Here is an 18,051-nt window from a genome sequence, read left to right on the forward strand (position 1 = left end):
GTCTAAAAGAACATTTGTTTTGCTGAATTGTATAATTTATATTCATTTCACTTTTTGTAAACTACAAATACAACTTTTGAAAGAACAATATGAAGTTCAAAAGTTTTAGAAACATTTTCAGAGTAAAAGAAACATCGAACTGTACAAGTTTGTCTTATAGGAATCTCTCTTGGAATTTTAAATTTTAATTAATTTTTGGATCAAATCGAACCAATCTTATACGATTTTAAAATTTTCAACCCGAATCGAACCAAGTTTGGTTTATTTTTTTGATTCAGTTCAGTTTACTGGTTTGATTTGCAATAAAAGTAAACCGAAAGTTTTTACTCTCAAAAACGAACCGAAATAGCCGACAGATGGCACACTCCTAACTGCTTCGATCTGAATTTTTATGTATTCTCTTATGAAAAGGTTATAGACTACGCCTCTAATCGTTGTGACCATCTCAATAAATTGGTAAGAAAGATTCCAGTTCCAGTTCCTCTAATTAATACAGTTTCTAGTAGAAGATACTCTAATTAAAAGCCACAAAACTTTCCAAATATTAATGGTAAGTAAAACTAATTAGATTCATGTCTGAGAAATTGCACAAATTTCGATCTGATATCAGACGGAATGCGAACAGGATGATAGTTCTTATTGAGCCACACTGCTGTTGCTTTTGCTTCCAAGATAGGCTGCAATAATTGTAATCATAGCTGAGTGAGCATGGTAGCAAACATGAGAATATAAATGATAATATGACAATAACTAACCTCTTCATTTGGCAGCTTGAAGATGAAGTGATCGAAGTATAACCGGGCAGCAGAAGAGCCAGAGATCCTCACCTTTACAACAAATTTATCTCCGCTCTAGCACAGAAATTCATTAATGACAATAAGAACCTTTACTAATATGTGTGTATGTACATATATATATATATCGTATACACACCGGTGTTTCATAGAACTGTTGCTGCTATTGGAAACAATGTAACTTCGAAATAATAAAACATCTTTTGCTTCTCCAATTGCAATTGCAAAGAGGCTACTAGTTGAAATTTGGTTCAGTTTGGACTAAAATTATAAAAAAAAAAAGTCGGGTTTTTTGGTTTGGTTCAGTTTTGCAAGTAAAAATATTTCGGTTCACTTTTGGTACAGAATAAACCAAAAAATCGAACCAAACCAACAGTTTCAATTTGAGATATTTAAATTCTTGTAAATTCGGTTTAATTTGATCAGGAAAACAAATCAAAGTTTTGGTTTGATTCTGTTTGAACTTGAATACACTACCCTAGAAGCCATTGTTGTTCCATTCTTAATCAAGCAAAGGTCATTTTGTTCATCTTAAGGACAGTGTTCAAATCATAATTGCTAGCCCAGAAATAAAAGTGGGCAAATAACATTTTATTGCTTCACTTTTAAGTTTTAGACCCTTATGCTGTAAATGAATCATTTCTTCTACCAATAGCACCCTAACCAAATTAGTTTCAACAGATCTCCATGTTCTAGATGACCCTAGCCAGGCTATTATAGAAAACACGTGCTACTTTGTTCTACATTGAAGAATAGCAAGAAGGAAGCTCGAATTATCGCAAATAAGAAGCACCCTTTTCAGCAAATTAACATGTAAATACATGGTCATGAATTAAAAGGATAACGAGCAATGACAATTATGACATACTCTTAAAGGTGCAAGGAATTTGAGTGACAACTCCGACAACGCCAATGCATCACCTGTGCGAGCAACAGCATCAGCACTGATGCCAATCCTCTCCAAAAGTTCATGACGACCTGATCAAGATATGCAAGAAGAGAATAAACCAGACAGTTGATACTCCCCTTCCACGCAATAAAAAATACAAAGAGCTATTATTCCTATCGACTCCATTTCATCTCAGTTTACTCTCATCTAAGCTTCATCCACAATACTATTCAATTCAACATCATAGAAAAATTACAAAAAATATTACTCATAATCCCCTCACACCACCTATTATAGCTCCAGGCTCAACTTCCATAATTGAATTTACTATAAACATGGATTCAGCATTAACGGAAACAACAATCGACACAACTTGCATATAAGCATCAAGATACAGAAATGAACACTCCCTGCCTGCCTCCAAGCCACCATAACAATCTACATTACTCAATTACCACTATGTATCGCCAGATAGTAACTTCAGTGATTAAAAATCTTCAATCATATAATTTAAGTTTTACGGTAACTTGAATTAGCTTAACTATGATCTATCCAAATTCAGAAACATGATCAGCATACTATCCAAAATTAACAAGAACATGAAACTAAAGCCAAAAACAAGAAATTACCATGCTGACATAACTGGCATAAACAGCATTGTTAACAACTCCATACTGATCAAGCTCATAATCCCGCACTTTTACCTCTATCTCAACAAACCCACTCATTCTACAAATCAAAATTAAATGGGTAATACTGAAAAAATACTTTGATTCAGCAATTAACTACACAATTTAAACTAAAATGTGAAAAAGTTTAAATCTTTCTTGTACCCTTCTCCGCCTTTGACATCAAGAAATGATGATAGACCAGCGCAGCTCCTCACGGTGGGGCGTGGCCGTGTAATTGGCCACATGGGTGGCCGGGGAATTCGGTAGAGTGGTGATGGCGGTGATGGAAGGTGGAGGTTGATGCATGTTTTGCTGGCACGTGAGATAGGTATGGTCGTGTGATGTGGGTGGATAAATGGGTGCTGTAGATTAGGGGTGTAAACGAGTTGGGCTACTCGCGAGCTACTCGAGATCGACTCGAAAAAAAACTCGAGATCGATTCGAAAAATTCGAGCCGAGCTCGAGCTCGAGTGTAATACCCCAAAATAATTAATTAGCTAATTGGACCACGTGTCCAGTTTTGAGTCGCGGAAGTGGCGATATTGGAAAGTTTTCCGATAAATAAGTTTCAAGTAGGTCGGTTTTGAGAAATTAACTATGAGAAAATTAAGGTTATATTTCAATTCTAAAGTTAGAGTTGGAATTAATAGGAAAATTGTCAAGAAAAGTCTAAAATGAAGTACAGGGACCAAAGTGGTAATTTAGCCACTTTGTGTCGAAAATAGAAATATTGGAATTTGACGGGAAAGTACTAATATCGAGATTTGTATTATTTATCGGATATAAATAATACGTATAAGTCGTAATAAAAGAGTTTATTGATTTAGCTATGGACTAAATCGTAGGAAAGAAAAGTTTGAAAGATAAATTGTAACAAGGAAAGAAAGAAAGGACCAAAACGGACTTTTAGCCATCTAATATAAGGATTATCATTTGAATGAAGGAAGGCATCAGAGAGTGAGGATCCAGAAGCTTCATTTTATATCGATCAACTTCGTTTCTTTACGGTTTCTTCGTTCGACGTCCGATTCAAGCGATTTTCGCATCGATCTCTTCGTAATCGAAAGCTCTACTCGTTCTAAGCTTCATATCAAGGTAAATTTCAAGAAATTTGGTTGAAAATTTAGATATAGCGGGCTGTTTTGATTGGGATTGAGTTTAGGTTAAAATTTTGACGTTTTTGAGGTTATTATAGCGTTTCTGCAGAAACCGGGATATGGGTATTGAGCGTGGGTATGTTTAGCACGTCGGGATTGTGGCGAAACCCCGGAAAATCTGATTTCCGGGGCTGTGCACGTGGTACACGACCGTGTACCACGGGTGCACGAACGTGTACTGATGTACACGAACGTGCACCTAGCGAGGTACACGATCGTGTACTGAAGTACACGAACGTGTACTTCTCATGGTACACGAACGTGTACAGTAAGTACACGAACGTGTACCCCTAAGGTGCACGAACGTGTACTCAGTTGCACGATCGTGCACCCACCAAAACGCACGCCCATGCACCCCAACTCGCCCCCACGCGTATACAACTGTAATTGACCTAGGCATTCGACGTTTTGAGTAATTTGACTCTAAAGGACGGATTTCGGACCTTGAGGATCATTAATCTCGAGATTAGCTCGACGTTTTAAATGAAATATAATAATGGAAAACGTCAAGGACGTTAAGCGATTCTCAATTATGAGAAATAGTGTTCACTAAGTCGTCTATACGACTAGAGATATCGAATACGTAAACAAGTATAAAATGAAACTAAATCATAAAACTTAAAAGTATTATACGTATAAGAATGCGAGAATCACGTCTAACTATTAACGATTTATCACACGTGTCAGCGAGTAGTGGAGTCAGTAGAGGCGGACTAGCGAGAGCATACTATCAGATCGATCATATCATTTCTTGGATTGCGGTCACTGTGAGTTGTACTTTTACTTCCATGTATTATATATATGAAAATTATTTTATGAAATTTTATATATTGTTTTCACGCATCGCATTATATACAATTAATTGAATGTTATATGTTTATTTAATTTCTATATGTGAGAACTAGTGTGCGATCCGAAGAAACTAGCTACCTATTGGGTGTCAATAGGCTGTGTGATCACCAGTATCGAGTCAGTCTAGTATGTTTGCATTGAGAAACGACTTGACACAGCTGGGAGCTAATGATAAATATGAAATTTACGATTGAGTTATGATTTAGATACGCAGAGTGAACTCGGCTACGGTGTAGCCTGGAAGTCCCCGTATCTAGTGGCTGGGCCACCAGCGAGTTGGACTCGCAATTGATATTTACGATCGGGTTGAATGATATATGATTATTCGAGAGATGTGTCGCATGCTAGGATATTAGTTTCGTACGGATCAAACACATGTTTATATGTTTTATATTAATATTTTCTTGAGATGCGATGCTATGTTTTTATATTAATACTGTTAGTAAATGTCAACTCACTCAGTATTTCCCCAAATACTGACCCCTCACCTTTGATGTCTTTCAGGTGCTTAGCTTGTGGACTTAGTTAGAGGCCAATTTTGAAGTTCAGAAGTCAGCTGTATATGTTAGTTTCTGACTTCTGTGGATGCTGCAGTAGTGGTCCTGTGTCGATAGTATTGTAGCCTAGACAGCAGTTCATTTTGATTGTATATATTAACTGCTGTTATTGTTTTAAATGCATTTTGATAGGCTACGTGTTTAGTATATGATCCACGGCCCCAGATGCCGGTGAGATGTTTGAAATACTAACTGATGTATATAGTACCGCGAGGCCAGTTCGTACAGGGTACGGTAACTAGAGCCCGCGAGGTTTTGAAACAGTTAGTGTATATATTTGGTTATATGTTATATATATATGTGTAATTGCTTCCGTTGTTTGTTGTTATTTGTTTATATTATATTTGCGAAAAATAAATTGTGATTTTAGGCTTGCTACGGGTTCCGGAGCTACCACTCCCGTTCCCTAGCGCCGGTTGCGGCTCAATAATTTTGGGTCGTGACAATATTGGTATCAGAGCAGTTTGGTCCAGTTACCACTGCAAGGTTGTTTCAATGCTTGTTTGAGAGCAGTTTGGTCCAGTTACCACTGCTAGAGTTGTTTGATTGCTTGTTTGACTGGGAGCATTTGTCAGTAAGTATACCTAGGAACTACTGCAGCAAGAGTCAGACCGTGATTGTCTGTAATGGTGTTATGTGTGCATTAGTAGTATGTGGCATTACGCGCGCGGACCAGGACTATTAAGTTAGTAAGTGAATAGTATATATTCATACGGACGACTAGGGTAACTAAGTATTTGTTACTTACGCCAAGAGATAGAAATTGGCTATATATTTACAAATTTCGAACGATTGAGGTAAGTAAGTATTTATTTCTTGCAATGAGGTTATTAAATGGATATTTGTTACAAATTACGTGCGACTGGATTAAATGCTAATTGTTTACAGCATTTATAAGCTGACTTTGGAATTGCGTGTGAAATGGGCTCAGATGGTCGCTTACGTTCGAAATTGTTTCTTTTCAGCATGTCTGGGCAAAACGGAGCTCAGTCGCATGCTGATGAAGAACGGGAGGAAGCGCCTCCTATATTTCAAAACGGGTTTCATAATGAAGTGGGCGAACCATCTGGGGTCCATCAGAATGGATTCCACGCAAATCATGGAGCATCGCCAGAAATATATCAAAATGGTTTTATGTCTGTGTCTGAAATAGGTAGTTCTTCCAGAAACAGAGTTAGAGAACATTCGCCGGAGATTGAATACAACGAAGGAGAGGAAGAGGAACCGGAAGAAGATCCGGAAGAGGATCCTGAAGAAGATCCTGAAGAAGACCCTGAGGAGGATCCTGAGGAGGATCCAGAAGAAGAATTAGAAGGAGAAGCAGAAGAGGAAAATCCTCAGGAAGAAGAGTATGAAGAAGAAGAAGAGTTAGATGAATTAGATGTCGAGGAATACAGAGGTGACTATTTCTGGTCAAGTGTGCGGAGATACCGCAATTTGAGGGAAGATGCGGACATAGCTAATGGTCAGGCACAGATAGCCCTAAATCAGGTTAGGAGGCAAATGCGTTCTTTTTCTAGAGGAATGTTAACTGTAGGAGCGTACTCTACTGATTTTCTGCGGATGGCTGAAGGAGTCCCTAATCTGAACGAAAGCAATAGAACCATTAATCGTAGATATGTCAGGGGTTTAGGACCTCAGTTTGATGAGCTGTATGAGCACGTGGACGAACATTTCAGTACGCTTACTACAATGGCCCGTAGGATTGAAACAGAGCATGAATGGTCGGGTGATCCGATACGACCTTATTACTTTAGACGTGAGTACCACCCAGATTACGTCAGTACGTCCTCCAGAACTACAACCAACCCTTATTTTGTGCAAAGAGGTGGACGAAACTCAGGTAGAACAGTTAGGGGCCGGCATACAGGCATAGTTATTAGGGAACTTAACGTTCCGCGTCAGGCACCTCCAGGTATTAGTAATTTATATGTTTTCAGTAATTGTGCTTATATATTTGCTGCATTGCATAATAGAATGTCAGTAATAGGTTTTGCCTTTTTAGATAATACCTTAGAAAGTAAGAACCTATAGGAAGCGCTGTTGTTAAACACGCGACTAATAAAAGAATATATAAACATAACTTACAAAAGCAATAGCATAATAAACACCATATAATACATTTGTTGTAAACGTAATCCCTATATTACGTTCTAGAAGTTGTGAAGAAAGAGATGGGTTACCAACAGGGAATCGATGTGAAACATCGGTACCTGCGTTTGTATAGGACATGGTACAGAGTGCTAAAGAAGTGGTTATGGTGATTACAACAGTAGAAAATGTTGAATTAAATTAAATTATCGGAGATATGGAGAAAGAATTGATGTGATAGGAGAATAGTCAGGAAAATGACAGAAGGTAACAGCAATACAAAAATTTAAAATATACCCAATAAGTATAAAGAAAGATGTTAATAGTCGCAGAGTGTACAATCTAGAGTAACTTACGATTTTATGAAAAATTTTAAGATTTTTCAAAATACAATTGTGCTCAGACATCGCATATGACGTTGCATAATCACGATAGAAATGCATAAGAAAATGATTTTCGAAATGTAGATCATGCATCATATCTTTACAATGATAAAGAAAAATGCGATTTTGAGCAACTCTTTGGTGATGAGAGGTGTCATCACTCTGAGCTACAATTGTACTAATGATTTCAAACGATTTATGAAAAGTGATTTAAAAGAGCTGGCCAGCCAAAGGATGTTTTGAAATCTTTTGTTTGATGAGTGAACTCAGATGTAAAACTCTGTGACGAAAAATAAAAGATTCCTAGTAAATAAGAATAAAATTTAAAAGCAAATCCCAATAACAGAATAAAGCCCTGTTAATGATAATTGCAATAATGTTAAGGGAGCTACAGTGAAATGTGAACGAGGAGTTATTGCCGGAGAGCGAACGCAGTCAAGATGCAATGCGCTGGCAATATTTAAGGATATAGTAAATATCCTTATGATAAAATAAAGGATGAAATGATGGAGAGTCATGTTAGACGAAAGAAACGTAACAAATACGCAAGGATGAATAGTATAAGGATTATTCCTATAGTGAAATAAGTAACGTAGCGAACGAGAAATATACTAGAGAAAGAGATTAAAAGTATGAAGGACAAAAGAGATGGTAATATGAATGATGAATATCAGGTGATATTTAAACGAGATATAACGTTATCAATATTAGAGTTTAAGGATACAGAAGTAGAAAGAGAAAGGATACGAAATGACGAAACATACGATTTTACAAGATATGAAAGTTTAAATTAGATAGATCAAGAGAGATAGTAGTGCTATATGACTGATATTAAGTAAAGTAACTAATATCAGTATCAAGAATTATAAGTTGCGTTAACAGAAAGGAGAAAGGCACACGTATAAACGTACGTGTCAATAACTGTAAGGATGGTGGATAATATGAAGAAAAATGTAAAGGTAAAATGCAAATACCTCAAAATTTAGTAAGGTGATTAGAAAAGTGAAAGTTCTAGAAATACGTCGAAAGGGTTGTCAGAATAGAACAACAGCAATGGGACTACTATAAACGAAGGAAAGACGTAACGAATATAACAAGTAAAAGACAAGACAAGAGTCAATACTAGTACAAAGAGATCTAGATATTCAAAAACAATTGGAATCAAAGTATAAGTGCTAAGGAAGCATAAAATGTGTAAGACGACGGTGAGTTGAAATTATTCCTTGACTTTGGGAATTGTAAAGTAAATGGAGTACAAATACTAGAAACAATCGTAAAACCCTTCAAAGAAAGACGATAGATAGAATAAGAAAGAAGTTAAATGAGGGTTAGCTAACGAGAAGGATTCTCGAAACAGCTAAATGTTAAAGGAACACATGAAATTCTTATGAAGTTATCATAAAAAAGGAAGTATGACGTAAAAGAAAGACATTCTTGACTGACAAGTCAATTTATGACTCGAGGGGATTTTTAAGGACTAATTAGAGAAAGCTAAGAAGATAAAAATACGGATAGTATCGGTCAACGAAGACGATCGTATAAGCTATACGGTTAAAGTCAACACAAAGAAAAGTACAGATGGCAATGGGGAATGTATGAAGAATCACGATCAATAGAACAACATAAAAATTCACAATAACTTAAGCAAAGCAAGGAAAGTTAAAGGAAGCAAAGGAAGTATCAATCTCAACTACGTTGAGAAATAATAAATATGATAGACAAGATACAAGTTGAGAAAAGATTGATTGATAAAGAACGAAGTGTCAGATACTAGTAGAAAGAGGTAAATACAACATTAAGGATATAGCCGGCACGTTGTCACTATTAACGTGTAAGAGAGACAAGTAGCGACCCGAGGACGACTGAGAATGAAACAGTAGACTTGAAGAATACCGAGTGAGGGTTAATCGACGCTAATAAGGACAAAAGAAAGATCACAACCAGTTGTACAAGACGTCAGGATTACGATATCGGCGATACGCCTCGAGCCACACTATTTTAGAAAGATGACCAATAAGACAAAGGTAACAGTAAGAAGATTTTCAGTTATGCTCCAACAGGAGATTACTATGAGCAAGATAGATAATCGATTAATGATGAGTACGAAGTCACAGCTATACGTGGAGAGCTAAGAGCTGAGTAAGAGAAAGGACACGACTGACGTATAGTAGTGAATAACAAGGAAGGTATAAGAATAATTGTAAGGTCCCAATAAGTTTTATGAAAATTCGAGGACGAATTTTTATAAGGGGGGAAGAATGTAATACCCCAAAATAATTAATTAGCTAATTGGACCACATGTCCAGTTTTGAGTCGCGGAAGTGGCGATATTGGAAAGTTTTCCGATAAATAAGTTTCAAGTAGGTCGGTTTTGAGAAATTAACTATGAGAAAATTAAGGTTATATTTCAATTCTAAAGTTAGAGTTGGAATTAATAGGAAAAATGTCAAGAAAAGTCTAAAATGAAGTACAGGGACCAAAGTGGTAATTTAGCCACTTTGTGTCGAAAATAGAAATATTGGAATTTGACGGGAAAGTACTAATATCGAGATTTGTATTATTTATCGGATATAAATAATACGTATAAGTCGTAATAAAAGAGTTTATTGATTTAGCTATGGACTAAATCGTAGGAAAGAAAAGTTTGAAAGATAAATTGTAACAAGGAAAGAAAGAAAGGACCAAAACGGACTTTTAGCCATCTAATATAAGGATTATCATTTGAATGAAGGAAGGCATCAGAGAGTGAGGATCCAGAAGCTTCATTTTATATCGATCAACTTCGTTTCTTTACGGTTTCTTCGTTCGACGTCCGATTCAAGCGATTTTCGCATCGATCTCTTTGTAATCGAAAGCTCTACTCGTTCTAAGCTTCATATAAAGGTAAATTTCAAGAAATTTGGTTGAAAATTTAGATATAGCGGGCTGTTTTGATTGGGATTGAGTTTAGGTTAAAATTTTGACGTTTTTGAGGTTATTATAGCGTTTCTGCAGAAACCGGGATATGGGTATTGAGCGTGGGTATGTTTAGCACGTCGGGATTGTGGCGAAACCCCGGAAAATCTGATTTCCGGGGCTGTGCACGTGGTACACGACCGTGTACCACGGGTGCACGAACGTGTACTGATGTACACGAACGTGCACCTAGCGAGGTACACGATCGTGTACTGAAGTACACGAACGTGTACTTCTCATGGTACACGAACGTGTACAGTAAGTACATGAACGTGTACCCCTAAGGTGCACGAACGTGTACTCAGTTGCACGATCGTGCACCCACCAAAACGCACGCCCATGCACCCCAACTCGCCCCCACGCGTATACAACTGTAATTGACCTAGGCATTCGACGTTTTGAGTAATTTGACTCTAAAGGACGGATTTCGGACCTTGAGGATCATTAATCTCGAGATTAGCTCGACGTTTTAAATGAAATATAATAATGGAAAACGTCAAGGACGTTAAGCGATTCTCAATTATGAGAAATAGTGTTCACTAAGTCGTCTATACGACTAGAGATATCGAATACGTAAACAAGTATAAAATGAAACTAAATCATAAAACTTAAAAGTATTATACGTATAAGAATGCGAGAATCACGTCTAACTATTAACGATTTATCACACGTGTCAGCGAGTAGTGGAGTCAGTAGAGGCGGACTAGCGAGAGCATACTATCAGATCGATCATATCATTTCTTGGATTGCGGTCACTGTGAGTTGTACTTTTACTTCCATGTATTATATATATGAAAATTATTTTATGAAATTTTATATATTGTTTTCACGCATCGCATTATATACAATTAATTGAATGTTATATGTTTATTTAATTTCTATATGTGAGAACTAGTGTGCGATCCGAAGAAACTAGCTACCTATTGGGTGTCAATAGGCTGTGTGATCACCAGTATCGAGTCAGTCTAGTATGTTTGCAATGAGAAACGACTTGACACAGCTGGGAGCTAATGATGAATATGAAATTTACGATTGAGTTATGATTTAGATACGCAGAGTGAACTCGGCTACGGTGTAGCCTGGAAGTCCCCGTATCTAGTGGCTGGGCCACCAGCGAGTTGGACTCGCAATTGATATTTACGATCGGGTTGAATGATATATGATTATTCGAGAGATGTGTCGCATGCTAGGATATTAGTTTCGTACGGATCAAACACATGTTTATATGTTTTATATTAATATTTTCTTGAGAGGCGATGCTATGTTTTTATATTAATACTGTTAGTAAATGTCAACTCACTCAGTATTTCCCCAAATACTGACCCCTCACCTTTGATGTCTTTCAGGTGCTTAGCTTGTGGACTTAGTTAGAGGCCAATTTTGAAGTTCAGAAGTCAGCTGTATATGTTAGTTTCTGACTTCTGTGGATGCTGCAGTAGTGGTCCTGTGTCGATAGTATTGTAGCCTAGACAGCAGTTCATTTTGATTGTATATATTAACTGCTGTTATTGTTTTAAATGCATTTTGATAGGCTACGTGTTTAGTATATGATCCACGGCCCCAGATGCCGGTGAGATGTTTGAAATACTAACTGATGTATATAGTACCGCGAGGCCAGTTCGTACAGGGTACGGTAACTAGAGCCCGCGAGGTTTTGAAACAGTTAGTGTATATATTTGGTTATATGTTATATATATGTGTAATTGCTTCCGTTGTTTGTTGTTATTTGTTTATATTATATTTGCGAAAAATAAATTGTGATTTTAGGCTTGCTACGGGTTCCGGAGCTACCACTCCCGTTCCCTAGCGCCGGTTGCGGCTCAATAATTTTGGGTCGTGACATCGAGCTACTCGAGCTTCATCTCGAGCCGAGCTCGAGTATCATTTAAGGAGGCCCGTGAGGCTCGCGAGCCTAAACGGGCCTCCATATAAAAAAAAAAATTATATATATATATATATATATATATATATATATATATATATATATATATATATATATATTAAAAAAATTTGAAATACAACAAATTTATTTTTTTTAATTATTTTTTTAATTTATATTAAATTCAACTCGAGCTCGAGCTCGAGCTCGAGTAGCTCGAGTGCTGTTCGAGCTCGAGCTCGAGCTTCAAATTTTAAGCCCGCTCGAGCTCGAGCTCGAGCTCGAGCCTGTAAAACACACTCGAGCTCGAGCTCGAGCTTGGCAGTACTCGGCCCGGCTCGGCCCGTTTACAGCCCTACTGTAGATGCAATGCCATGGTAGATTGGAGAAGTGATTCCGGTTTTAGTTTATTTCTGGTTCGTTGGGCGTTACATTTGATGCTGAATTGGTGTTTCTTTCACAATTAGTTAATTAATTTCATGAATTCTTGATTTTAATTGATCTTGAAGTAAGGATTTAAATCAACAAAGGATCACTTTACCCCCTTAACTTGGCACAAAATATCAAACATGTCAAAATAAAAAAAAATTCCTTTTATCCTAAATCTGGCAAAACCGGATCAAAACTTCCTCTCTCGACTCTCAACCAAGAGAGTGAAACACACTCTCCAATTTTAATAGTGGTTTTTTTTCCTAAGTGGTTTTTGATGAAAAAAATTTAAAATGATCTTAAATTAAAAAAAAACTTTTTAAAAAAAATTCAAAAGACCCCTAGTTAATTAGAGTGCAATTGTGCTTAATTAATAATTAATAATTAATTAGAATAAATTATAATCAATTAGAAACACACTCTCCATTTAAAAAGCCACATCAATATATGGAGGTTTTTGAGCCGGTTTTGACAAGTGCAGGGTATAAGTGATCCGGTTTTTCAGTTTTGGATTTTTTTATACTTCGTGTCAAGTTGAGGGGGCAAAATGATCCTTTGTTCGGATTTAAATTAAACAAAGGGCAACAAACCTTCTGAACTTGTGATATAGAATTATTTAATCCAGTTTTTATTTTTTTGATCAACTAATTCCTGAACTCATCAATTTTGATCAGATTACTCTATAATTTAGGTTTTCATTGCAAAAATTAGATTTGGAATAATTTTATCACAACAATTAGAGAAATCTCTAATTTATTTCTCACATCTTTCACTTTTATTTTATACGTTTAATTATGAGTAATCTTATCTAAAATTGAAGAATTTAAAGGATAGTTACTCAAAAAGTAAAAACTAGATTAAGTGAAACCGTGTCACAAATTCAGGGAGCGCTTTAACTCCTTTTCAGTTTAAATTGTGCCTTGCAGTGAAAAAAATCTAAATTTTTTAGACTTGTTGTAATTTAATACAATTTTTTTAATTTTTATAATAATAGTGAAATTGCATTTTTTCATTATAATAATAAACAAATTTCATTTTTTGTAAAAAAAATTTAAATAGTTTTGAATTTTTTGCTACTTTATGGGTTTTAACCTATTATTCATCAAAAGCCAAATAATATAATTAAAAATAACAAGTTTAACTATCAATTTAACTATTATTGTAACAGAAAATATAATTTAATTATTATTATAAATATTAAAAAGTTTAAATTAAATTACAATAAATTATAAAGATTTGAATGTTTAACCATTAACTTTTAAATTATGCCCTTTCAAATTTCTTTTTATTCAACAGTTTTTAAATTTATATAAAAGTCTTTATTCTATTTGTTTTTAAACATAAAATATTATTAATGATAGTAATCGACCATTTTGGACACAATTTGGCCAGAATGATGTTTCTGAGATTAAAAGCAAAAGAGGAACTATTTACTTATTTAATTGTTTTTCCCAATTTTTAATGTTACTAATTATTGCTCTCTTTGTCTCAAATTGATAAACAGTTTAAAATAAATACGAATATTAAAAAATTTAATTTTTTTAAATAAAATTAGATAATATATAAAAAAATATTATATTGCTCTTATTCAATACAGTGGTAATTTTAATCTTTATATAATTTATATTGTTTTTCAAGATGTTTTCTATAATAACAAGGATATATTTGATAATTATATAATAAAATAAATATCTAGTGACTATAATTTAAAGTAACTCGGCTACCGCACTATTTGAGGAAAGAATGTTATTTATTAATTAAATATTATTTAATTAATATTTTTGGATGATTTTTTTAAATATGAACTCAATAGGCTTGATTTATTTACGGCATTATAATTTAAGTAAGATTGTGTTTCTCTGTGTTTCTATCTGAATTATTATTTGTGCTAGTCCTACGTGGTGTCTAGTATTCTTAGAGTTAGGGGTTGGAGCGATTTTAACGTATGATTTATTTTTAGACTCTTCGACTATTCGCGCTCCGGAGTCGAACCAGGGTTAGCTGTTTGCCAAGATCACGTGGATAAGCAAGCAGTGAGTTTGTAGTGCTATTTACCGCTTTATTAAGTACCGCATCATATTTTAATATTATAAATGCCTTTGAACTGTTTTTACGGATTATGGATCTGGATTGAAACGAGCTGCTCGATAGGCTTGTATCGAGACTGTGTGCACCGGTAAGTACTCTGAGAAACGGCAGACTAATGTCTTGCTTACACTGGTATATATGACGAGGATATGTTCCCGTCCACTCTGGGTTTATCAGTATGCTATGTCATACTTACGTTGGGATCATTTCAATACTGTTTTCCATAATCATATTATATTAGTATAAAAATGTTTTGATTTAAGGGTTTTAAACTTAATAAATGTAAATAGTATTGCGAACTCATCTCAGTATATCTGACCCCGTTGTTTTCTCAAATTTTCCAGGTTATTGATTTGAAAGCTGGTCCACTCCGATTCTTTGATTCCTCGGAGGTTTTTATGTTATTAAACTGGTTTCTGTTTTTGAACTCTTAGACCGCAGTAGAACTAGTTTATATATTACATTCGATATTACACTTTGAGATTGTCGATATATTCGATTATTTATTATTGGCATGATTACTCTGGATTATTTTATTATTATATTTAAGGCATGTTGTGGAATATTTCAGGTACTTAAGTTATTTATATTAGAACTGTATTATAGATTGCTAGACTTAGGTTAGAGTCTCGGTTGCCCCCGAGCAGTTTTCTGCAGGTTTAAATGTTTATTTGATTTCCGCGAGGCTTGCTACGGGTTTTGGTACAACCATACCCATACCCTAGCGCCGGTCACGATTCATGAAATTGGGTCGTGACAAAGTTGGTATCAGAGCTTTAGGTTCGAACTAAGGCCAAATTTTGCATGTTATGTGTTTATCGCTTTAAGGCATGTTAAGTGATGTTGTTGTGTCATAGGATCTACTGCGGAATTAGGATTCATGTCTTGTCTTTGAAACGTCATCTTTTGATTTTAAAATTTCTGCCTACTCCGATAGGATTGTGTCGAGTCAGTCATTTTTATGTCTTGATTTGATGCTAATATTTCTGTTGTTGATGCTCTTTAGCTTGGGTGATTTTATTGCTTTTGATTTTTAGGGAAATCTTATTTTGATAAATTGCTTTAATTCATGCTTGGGCATGATGTTATTTTTTTTTTCTTATCATGTTGTTGATGCGTTTTACTAGGTGATAGTATTCTGACTTTTATGCCTTTAATAAATTGTTGAGGTTGAATCATTTTGTGAGTACTTCTGACTTTGGCCGCGAGCTTTGATTTCAAAAAAAAAATTAATATTTTGTCAGGCTTTGACATTGTTTTGAGTTTAAATGATTTTTGACCGAATTTTTTTTTTTTTATGTTTTGTGAATTACGTTGTTGGCCACGTATTGGTTTTAAATTATCTTAAGGAAATTATTTTTGCCTAACTAGTGTTTTGACGCAAAAAGTTAAATGGGTAGCCTGGACGACACCCTAAAATATCATTTTCAGTATCTTGCGGACAAAAATGAAATTCATGTATTTTAAAATTTTACTTTTGACTAAGGATTGGAAAAGGGTTGTTCTTTTGAAATAAAATGAATTTCTCGTATTCAAAAAAAAAAAATTAATGTTACATCTAGCTTGGTGTTTCCAAAACGATTGTTTTCGAAATAAAATTATTTTGAAAGGGGATACCGTTTGGACATTTTAATATTACATTTGAAATTTTACCATACTTTGGTTGGTCAACACTTTGGTGTTGTTGGTCTTATGCTCGATTTGCTAGTTTTGACTAAAGTTTGTGTTTCTGAAAAGGTTGTTAAAGAATAATTGTTTCCCACTTGGGCGATGAGTTTGATGTTGTTATTTGGGTGACATCGAGTTTCTCTTTTGAAAATATTGAAATTCGTTTTAAAATACGTTTTTCCAAATTTAAAAATATATTGTATACGTTTTATAAATGGCTATTAGGGTTTGACTTGGGTCACCCACATTTGGAGTTGAGCTTGGAAGTTGTAATTACTTGGCTAACTCGGTGATTTTAATTTGAGGCATTTGGAAACAAATTTTTAATCAATGTTTTGCAAAGAGGTTTTCCGGAAAATGAATTTTAAACTGAAGGGGTTCGACATAAACTTGAAATCTATTTTGTAAATTTTATTTTTTAAAATGGTTTTGATAAGTACTTTTGATCAATATCTTAAGTTATTGTGATCTGATTTGACGTTTTGCGCATGCCGTTTCATGATTTAATGTTTTAATCATTGTTGGGTTGTTTGAGTTGTTACCATGTCGGTAGGAATTCGTTGATCATATAAGATGTTGCATGCTCAATTCTTTTGGAATTATATTGGTTACCTACCATAATGAGTAATTGTTTTACTGCAAGATGCTTAAGTGCCTTTTGGTTTTGTGAAAATTTGTGACCTATATTATTGCGTTTTTGTTAAGTCTCTCATGTTTGGTTAAGTTATACTATAGTAGTTATCGTTCTTGTTTGCCTCATTGTGTGGAGTATCATGTGAGGACATTACTCACTTATTTCGTTGGCTTAACTTTGGCATTGGTGTCGATGTGCGTTTCAAACCTTTGTTTTAACCCTGCGATTATTTTAGATGTTCTAATCGGTTTAGTTGGATCGAACGTTTGGACTCTAAATTCGAAGTGATTAATTTTGTTATCAAGAAATTTGAGGAGCGATTCTCAAGATCTGTTTTCATATTCGAGTTCTGAATTTAACCTGGCTAGAGGAAGGCGATTTGAGTTATATAACTCAGCACCGGTGGAATAATTCAACTCGTGAGTGTTTGCCTCGTGCGTGGAAATTTCGAGTGTTATGTGTTTTTACGTCGTGCTCGTTTGTGATAAATTGGTGTATCTAAATCTTTCGGCTTTTGGCATTCTGGAAAAGAATGTGGAAACTGTGTTCGAGGTTGGTCAGTGTAGTAATACACTAGCATCTTTCATTAGGTAGATCGGTGAAATATTAAAACTGATAGTGGAGCTGTGAAGGCGTTCGTGTTGTTTGTTGCCTTTGGAAAATTTTCAATTCGATTTGAAGGGAAATTTGTTGTTAGGTAAATTTTAGTTTCGTTGTTGATTTTAGGTTATTTCGTTAATGACGATGCAAATTGGTGGTCTAGTATAATAGAGATGGGAAAATATGTCAAGATGGACGAGTGCCCGTCTCACAGAGTGTAATGTCTAGAAAAATATTTCGAAGGAAAATTGATTTCAAATGTTAACTTGTTAAAGTAATTGAAATGTTTTATCACATAATTGTGCCCAGACATGTCACGAACATGCATTTGAAATGCCACGAATAGGAAACTGCATTGAGCATTGAGTATGATCACTAATTAAAAGAGAAATAAATAATTGATA

The 18,051-nt window shown here is 35.0% G+C and overlaps 1 pseudogene; it reads right to left on the reverse strand.

Moving 5' to 3' along the window:
* Nucleotides 1-420: 420 nt before the first annotated feature.
* Nucleotides 421-17,627, reverse strand: LOC126672788 (acyl-acyl carrier protein thioesterase TE3, chloroplastic-like; annotated as a pseudogene).
* Nucleotides 17,628-18,051: the final 424 nt, after the last annotated feature.

The sequence above is a fragment of the Mercurialis annua genome, linkage group LG3 (assembly GCF_937616625.2).
Source record: "Mercurialis annua linkage group LG3, ddMerAnnu1.2, whole genome shotgun sequence".
NCBI classification, from domain to species: Eukaryota; Viridiplantae; Streptophyta; class Magnoliopsida; order Malpighiales; family Euphorbiaceae; genus Mercurialis; species Mercurialis annua.